This window comes from Cupressus sempervirens, chromosome 5 (genome assembly GCF_028749045.1).
Source record: "Cupressus sempervirens isolate cs-2001-9-10 chromosome 5, ASM2874904v1, whole genome shotgun sequence".
Lineage (NCBI taxonomy): Eukaryota > Viridiplantae > Streptophyta > Pinopsida > Cupressales > Cupressaceae > Cupressus > Cupressus sempervirens.
The window spans coordinates 1,039,157,813-1,039,166,567 of NC_143122.1; positions in this window are offsets into that span (position 1 = coordinate 1,039,157,813).

The following is an 8,755-nucleotide window of genomic DNA, read 5'->3' on the forward strand; positions in this document are numbered from 1 at the left end:
AAGAGAAATGGTAGTAGGAAGAGTATATGGAGGATAAGAGTTCATGTATAGAAAGTAAGTGTAATCTTTAGAGGATTTCATGAGGGTAGTTGAAATATTGGACAAGATCAACGTTGACACACACCTTGAAGGGTATTGTAATGATGAAGGAATCATGGATGAAGTAACTTGAGGTTTAGATGTATGAGGTGATAGAAGAGATTTGGAAAAAAGTGGAGTGGAAGGATTTGGAATATTTTTAGAAAAAAAATTGGAAGAAGATGGAATGGAAGCCTTTGGAAGCTTGAATGTCAACTTTGAAGTATTTTCAATACTCAAGTCTTTTAAAAGAGACTTGGGAATCCATATAGCTTTAGATTTTCCTTTGGATACTTCAAAACACATTTCTTCAATAATAGGTTTAGGAACCCATATTTTCTTTGATTTAGCTTTTTTAATAGTGGACCTTTGCGGTCTCTTTTGTGCATTCTCCTTCTTAGTATTCACATGTCGATTAGATGGGACATAGTGATCTTTCTTTTTCAATGGATTTTTATGTTTATTCTCACTTCCAAAGGACTTTGGATTTGTGGATAAATAAGGATGATATGACTGGTTTAGATGTATAGATGGGTGAAAAGTCATCAAGGATGAGTGTCTTTGTTGATCTTGAGGTATGATGGGAGAGCTAGGGAATGAGCTAGGAGTGAATGTAGGAGATGGAGGAACATAAGGCCCCAATATGGATGGAAGGTTTGAATGCTTTAGCTTAGATGGATAAGGACCAAGGATAGATTTAGAAGATGCAAAGGGATAGTGGGAAGGGATATCAACATCTTTAGAGTGAGCAACATGGTCAAAGCCATCAATAATAGACTCATGAGTGCCTTTGATAGGAACAACATTTTTAATAGAAGTAGTTGAAGCTTGAGCACAATTTTGAAGTGGATATGGACAAGTAGAACATGAGGGGATGCTTTGATCTTGACAAGTAGCTTTGGATAGCATATGAAGAGAACTTTTCTCATAATTTTCAGTAAGCTCAAGGGAGATAATGGAAGTGGTATCCTCATCATACTTGGGAGGTCGACAAGATATAGGATATGGAGGGGAAAAATCTTGCTCGATCTTGATCTTTCTTGACATTTATAACTTTTTCTTTTTAAGGGTCCTCTTGACATGGAGCTCCTTTTGAGGACAAGGGAGAATGAAGAGTGAATGAAGTAGTGCATGGATTAAGCATAGTAGTGCATGAAGGTTGAGGATATTTAGGATTAGTAGCATGGAAAAGGTTTGCAGCCAAGTGAAGGTTAGCTTGAGTTTCTTTTAGAGGTAGCCCTTGAGGATACACGTAGTCAATGTGGAAAGCACTAGGTTCTTTATTTGATGGAGGAATGTTGGAAAGCTTTGAAGTGTTGGGAGATGCATGAGTGTTTGAAGAAGTGGAGGTATCAAGGAAACCATTACTAGACATAGGTTCATTAATATGATCTTTCTCAAGAAAAGTATCCTCATCACATGAATCATTAGAGGTATCAATAATTCCATCATCAATAAGATCTTGGATTTTATGTTTTAGCTTAGTGCAATCCAAAGTACTATGCTCATTATGTTGATGATAAGTACAATAGATATCCAAGAATGGGTTTCCATATGAGCTAGACTTAGGTAACATGATGATCTTATTGCCAAGAAGTTTTTGCAAAGTGTCATCTTAAGAATCTTCCAAGGGAGCAAAAGTTCTATTAGAAGTATGTCTAGAGTCCTTTTGTTGTTTCTCAAGTGAATGGTATGCATCCATGTCTTCATCATTTTCTTGGTCAAAGATAGGTCCATCATGATATCTTGGAATAGGCTCAAAGTAGGTATTACTTTCTTTCTTTCTAAGGAGGTCTTTAGATCTAGAAGATGAAGACATTTGATGTCTTGAAGTAGAGCGTGTAGAACTAGAAGAAGAGGATGACCTCAAAGAAGGTGACTCACATGCATGTAAAGACCTTAAGGAAGATTCATGTAATGATGCAATCTTCTCCTCTAACCTTTTCTCAAGTTTGGACTTCATTTCTGTCATGTGCTTAGAGAGATGAAGGTAAGAAAGATCATTTGTCTCTTCTAGTTCTTCGTATTGCACATATATATCTTGAAACTCTTTAGTGACATGGAGGATATCATGATCATCTAGATTTGGTTGAGTTTTGGAAGCACAAGCTTTGAATTCCATAGTGGTAGATAGATAATCAAGCATGAAGGAGACTAGAGGAGACTAACAAGGTGACACAAGATAACTTGATGTCCAAACTAGAGAGGTAGATTATTCACTTGCCAATATAGTAAAGATAGAGTAAAGTGGCTTGTCAAGAAAGTGTCCAAGTTACTTATGACACTAGTGACTCAAGTCAAGAGCTAGGCAAGAAGCCAAATAGCCAAGTAGATAGAGCAAGTGGGGTAAAAAGTGAACAACTTTCTCAACCCAAGAGTGTAGTCAAGAAATCAAGGTAACCATATCAGCAAAAGGATAATTAGCAAGCGGACATAGACCATGAAGACAAAATGACCAAGAGCACTAAGACCAAAGAGCCACTTTAAGCATGTTGAAGAACTAGAGACATAGAAAATAAAAATCAAATGATGAGACCCCCCTTAGCAAGCAACACAATAAAAATGTTAAGACTTGATGCTTTGACTTGGTTGAAAAAGTTTGACAATAGTTGATAGCATAGCAAATTTGATGTTCAAAAGCAATTTATTTCCAAGCAAGATAGTGACACATGGAGTAGTCTTCAAACAATCAAGCAAGGGACAAAGCAACCTTGCATGATACAAGCATATGTGAGGTCTTAAAAGAAATCCCTAGAAATATTGTCATGTGTATGTTCAAAAGATTTTCACAGGTCTAGCACATTCAAGAACACATCAAGAAATATCTACCTAGAAGTCATGGTTCATTACTCAACAACTTGGCCCACGCTTGATGCTCCTTCACCTCACACCAATTGGTTTCCCACAAGAGATATTGGCTTTGTCATGGAAGTTACATAAGCACAACCAAGGGAACACATATGGTGAGTGTAAATCTTGGGGTGATCTGGGTAGTCCACTAGGATCAATCCTTGCACCAAGAAGTTGAGTGGAAAAATAGGGTAGCTACTAACCTAGGGTGATTAGAAAGGGCTTCTGTTCATAGTGTTCCTCTTTCTCCCAATTATGGGACACCTCACCTTGCGATGAGTAACTGATCTTGTGACTACAAGAGTACCTTAAGCATTCTTGCCTAGTGATCTCCCTATGGTCAAAATCGCATAAGCGATCACACTAGGCGAAAAAAATACTACGTCTACCAAGGTTTTGTGTCCTTGATAGCCTTGATTTTATAGTGGGTTGGAAGAGCTGGGTAATCTTCTTGTCCCCACGTGGGTCGTTCCTCTTAGGTTGTCTGAGAGCAAGCCCTCTAAAGGATTCTAACACACCAAAAAGATTCAGTTGCCTCTTACTCTTGAAACCAAATGGTAAGTCAAGATTTCTAATTCACCACAAGGGTGAAGAGCATACTCTTCTATCACCAAAAGATTCCAATCGTAAGTTTTAATGTGCCTAAAAACAAATAAGATAGTATATGTTGCACATGTAAAAATTAAAAAACAAGAAAAATTAGGTTTTATGTGTTAGGCAGCTCTGCAAACAATCGTTAGTAGCCCTTGTGCATTTGAAGCTTTGACATGCATTCTTTTTATGCAATGTTTCAATTTTTTCACAAGGATGGCAACTTGAAATCACAACTTGTTAGCACAAAAAGTTAGTGTGAAATAACATAAAAATATTCAATAAAAAGTGGTTAGTTCTCTCAAAAATCCAATTTATCTTCCAACCAAGTGCATGCAAAGAAAGTGCAAGTTAATCACAAATGCTCTTATTTTTACTCTTTGATTTTGACCTAGTCAACAAGATTGGACTTGTTTGCTATGATTTTGGACCCAAAAATAGAAATGGAAAGTAAATACCCCTACTAAAAACTAGAGAGCTTTCCAAAAATGCAAGAAATTCAAAAAAATCTCTTCATTTGTGCCCTAGGGACCCATTTTGTCAAAAAAGGCCAGATTTATCAAATCGGGTTTTTGATCCCTAATACAACCTCAAAAGTCAAAACACAAAGAAAGTACCCCCCTTAGAATTCAAAAAAAAATTTGAAAATGTAATTTTTTCAAAAAAATACGTTGATTTGCAATCAGAAACAACTTTTTATGAAAAATAAAGAAAAAATCATAACTTTCACAAATCACATCAAAATGCTCTAAAAATTGGATTGAAACATGTTGGACACATAAGCAACTTGAAAAAAAAATTTCAGAACCAAAATACTAGTGGTTTAAAAGATATGATCAAATCTTTAAAGCAACTAAATTTTTGGTCTTCAAACCAATCTACTTATGGGTTGGCCTTAAAACCAAAGTGATAATTCTAAAAAAGCACTTTATTAGGTCCAATATATTGTTGTAAAAAGCCAAAGATGACAAATAAAAGAAAATGGAGCTAGAAACTTGATTCAAGCCCCATGGTGGGTGCCAAAAATGTACACTCAAAAGTGTCCCACTCTAAACCCTTCTATCCAAACGATTCCATGAATTTGGAATGTTTGGATGCCGGCTTAGAGCTCCCTATCCAAAGAGTGCAAGAGAGTGTATTTCAAGTTCAAAGGCTCTCAGTTGAGCCTCAGGAATACTCTTCTTGCTAGTAAACCATGCAATGGGAGGTTCCAAAGACAAGATGCAAGAATGCAAATGTCTCAAGGAGTTCCTCAAGAATGCAATGCAAGTATGGAAACTAAGCTAAGATGAGAATGCAAAATGCAGCTATGCTAAAACATGTATGAGAGTGTTACAATCCAAATATTAAGCTATGTGAGATAGATTATTGCAAAATAGAAGCTAAACTAACATGCAACATGAATCTAAGCTAAAATGCTATGGTATGAGAGAATGTAGACAAGAAATAGAAGTTCTCCACAAAGCTCCCAAGAAACTTGTTAGAAAACATACAACATAACAATACTCAAAAGATGGATGGATTGAGGGGGAAAGATCTCTCCCTTTTAAAGTCCTACAGATGGTAGAAATCAAGATGAAGATGGTGGATGATCAACAATGGAATTTGAAAAGAGGAGTGATTCATGTGCACACACAAGTCAACCAATAGAATATAAGTTGACTTGTCATATAAGAAAAAAGTCACAAAGCCTTTTCTTTAAATTGCAAAATAGAAAAAGGACTTTATTTGTGCACTTTAAGTGGGTTAGAAGAATGGGGTCTTTTATTTAATTAAAAGGGGACATGTTCTTTTAATCAAATAATGAACTTAGGATAGCATAATCAAACTATAGATTATAATCAAATAAATTGATTATTAGCAATTTGGTCTAGGTAAATGATTAAATTAATTTAGCCAAAATGTTGAAAAGGGGGTTAATAGTCTAGATGACCTTTTTAGGTGATTACAAATATCATTTATTACTTTCTCCATAGTGTTCTCCAAATCCAGAAAACCAACACACTTGCCCTTAGGCTTATAAGAATCATTGACATGTAAAGAAATAGAGTTAGAAAAATTCTTTTCTTTTTTTAATTTTCCATGGAAGCCATCAGGGGAGTAATAGTCATCAAGGAAGTATCATTTATAGTGGGAATGGCAAGGGGTGAAGGGGAAGTGAAATCAGCAGTATTAATGATAAACCTGGAAGAAACATGGGTGGAGTCAAGGTTGGGATCCTTCTTCTCCACTTCACCTTGATCAAAGTATGGGATCTCCTCTTCCACCTCATTTTCCTCAACATATTTTTACCTAAAATATTTATAATTCTTTCTTGGTTTTTTTTCTTTTCACTTAAAGTTTTGACCCAGACTCCTCTTCCTCCATTTCCATTATCTTATTAGCCATCTTCTTCCACCTCACTTTTCTTTTTTCTAGTCTATTAGACCTCTTACGACCACCCTCATCATCATCTTTAGGCTCCACTAGCTCAACATTTAATGGAGCTTTAGTTTTGGGTTTCTTCATCGAGACCTCAATTTTTGGTTTTTTAACATTCACTTGGGCCCTAACTGTGTCTTGTTTTTGATGCAGGAGCATCTTGGGTTGCCTTGTAATCTTGCACTTTTTTGTTCATTCTGCTAGTTACTTTTGAGTTCTAATTGCTATCGAGTTCCAGTTATTGATGAGTTCTAGTTACTGTCAAGTGCCAGTTGTTGCCAAGCTCTTGTTGCTGCCAGGTTCCAGTTCCTGTTGAGTTCCAGTTGTCAAGCTCTAGTTGTTGTTGACTTCCAGTTGCTATTGAGTTCCAGTTTCTAGTTACTGTCAAGTTCTAGTTGTTGTTAAGTTCTAGTTGCTACCGAGTTCCATACTATCAAGTTTTGGTTGCAACTAAGGTGTCCAGTGTTGGTTGAGTGTTCCTTCATGTGTTGAGTGAACATGATATTTGTTGATGGTCAGGTCCTTCTTTGACCAACTTGTCTATGTTTTGGTTCTTATTTGGAGCTGACTTTTGTATTTAATTTGGATCATGAATTTAATGATAGGATTTTACTTAGGGTTGAGTGTTGACTATTATGGGGTTGGCCTCTCTTTGATGTAATGTTCTAAAATCTTTTGTAAGTCATTTTGGAAAGTTTAAATAGAATGCTTAGGCTTAGGTTAAAGGTAAAACTTAGAGGGTTTCAAAAGTGAAATGCATGTGTCTGGAAATGTGAATTTGAAGCTAAATTATGGATCTTAAATGTATTTTGTACATGGTCGTAACCTAGAAAGCCTTACAGCTGGGTATGTATGTTGATTACTTAATGAATCAATAAAGTATTTTGTTCTCTCGCTCTCCTTGGTGTTGTTCTCAATTGTTTTCTTTCATTGTGTTTACTCTGTAAGGTGGTTTGGATAGCTAGGTGTGCCTTTGGACCTAGTTATTTATTCCCTCCTTGCACCAAGTGGTATTAGAGCTTGAGGTTCATCCTTGTGGAGATTGGATTGTATAGAACCCTAAGTAAATTTGGTTGTAGGGTTGTAGATCTGTGAAGTTGACCTATAACTTGTAGAGGGTTACGATCTTGCAGGAACCTAATTTGTAAAGATGGTTCAAGGTAGAGGAAATGTTGATAATGCAATATTAGATACATTGAGATGGATTGCAGCTAGATTAGATGTTGTAGAGATATCCCAAAGGAGAGGAGCACATCTTGATGATGTGAGTGATGATAAAGTAGTAGCACCAAACCATAATCCAAAACCTGAAGAAAATTAAGATGAGGCAAGATTGGTGAGAGTATTGTCTAGGGCACATTCAAATCCTAATGTAGAAATTGTTCCTTATGATGGAAAATTGGACACCAATGTTGTGTTGGATTGGATCTCTAATATGGAGAAGTTCTTTGAGTATGAAAATACTCCTAATAACAAAAAAGTGAAAATTGTAGTTACTAGGTTGAGAGGTCATGCTTCACTGTGGTGGGAGAATTTGCAAACTGATAGACAAAGGAAAGGAAAGAAGAAGATCAGAACTTGGGTAAAGATGGTGAACAAGGTAAAGAAAAAATTCCTTCTTATTGATTACCAAGTTAGCTTGTTGAGAAAGATGCAAAATTTAAGACAAAGAGACATGAATGTGAAAGAGTATACTAGGGAATTCTATAGATTCAACATTATAGATCTAGACATGTGGATGATGATGTTGAGAAAATTGCTAGGCATCTAAATGGATTGAGATTTGGAATTCAAGATGAGATAAGTTTTGTGAAATTGGAAAATGTGGAAGAAGCATATCAATATGCCTTGAAAGCTAAGGAGATCTTGGCAAAGAAGCATGAACGAAGACAAAGATGTAGAGGTGGTAGAATCCAGAGAGATAGAGGTAGGTCTTATGGAGAAAGTGGTAGATATGATAGTTATATACAAGATAAGGGAAAATATGAATGGAAAATTGATGAAAAAAACAAGACTAAATGGAAATGTGGTAATTCTTATCGAGGAGGCACTAGTTCTTACCGAGGAAGAGATCATTCTTATTCTAGAGGTGGTTTTCATGGTAATTGTTTTAGATGTGGTAAAGAATGGCAAAGATCCTTTGAATATAGATCCTCTGAAAGTGGGAAAGGTAATAGAAATGTTGTGATTCAAGGAGACATTGAGGGTTCATCAAGTGGACTTAAGGCTGGAGAAAATCTGATGGTGAGAAGAACCTTATGTAATAAGGGAAGCGATGAGGAACCTATCCTAAGGAGAAGTCTTTTCAAAACTAGATGTAAGATGGCTAAAAAATGTTGCAAGGTAATCATTGATAGTGGAAGTTCAATAAATTTTGCATTAGAAGAGTTGGTTACAAAGTTGCATTTGCAAACGCTGAAGCATCCGAAACCCTATCATGTTTCATGGATCAAGGATGAGCATACGATATTGGTAAGTGAGCAAAGTATTGTGAAGTTCAAGATTGGACATTACTTTGATGAAGCTCAATGTGATATTATGCCTATGGATTGTTGTCATATTCTGTTGGGTAGACCTTGGCAATATGATAGATATGATATACATGATGGAAGATTGAATCAATATACTCTTTGGGTGAATGAGAGAAAAGAAATATTATTTCCTTTGATTGAAAGTCCAGATGCAGTTAATTGTACTATGTGAGAGTTTGCATGGTTAATGGGAAGGAATTTGAAAAGGGTGAAGAAGAATAAAAAATGTTTTTCCATAATTCCTAGAGGATCGAGTTCTGGTAGTAATGATCGAGTGACAACAA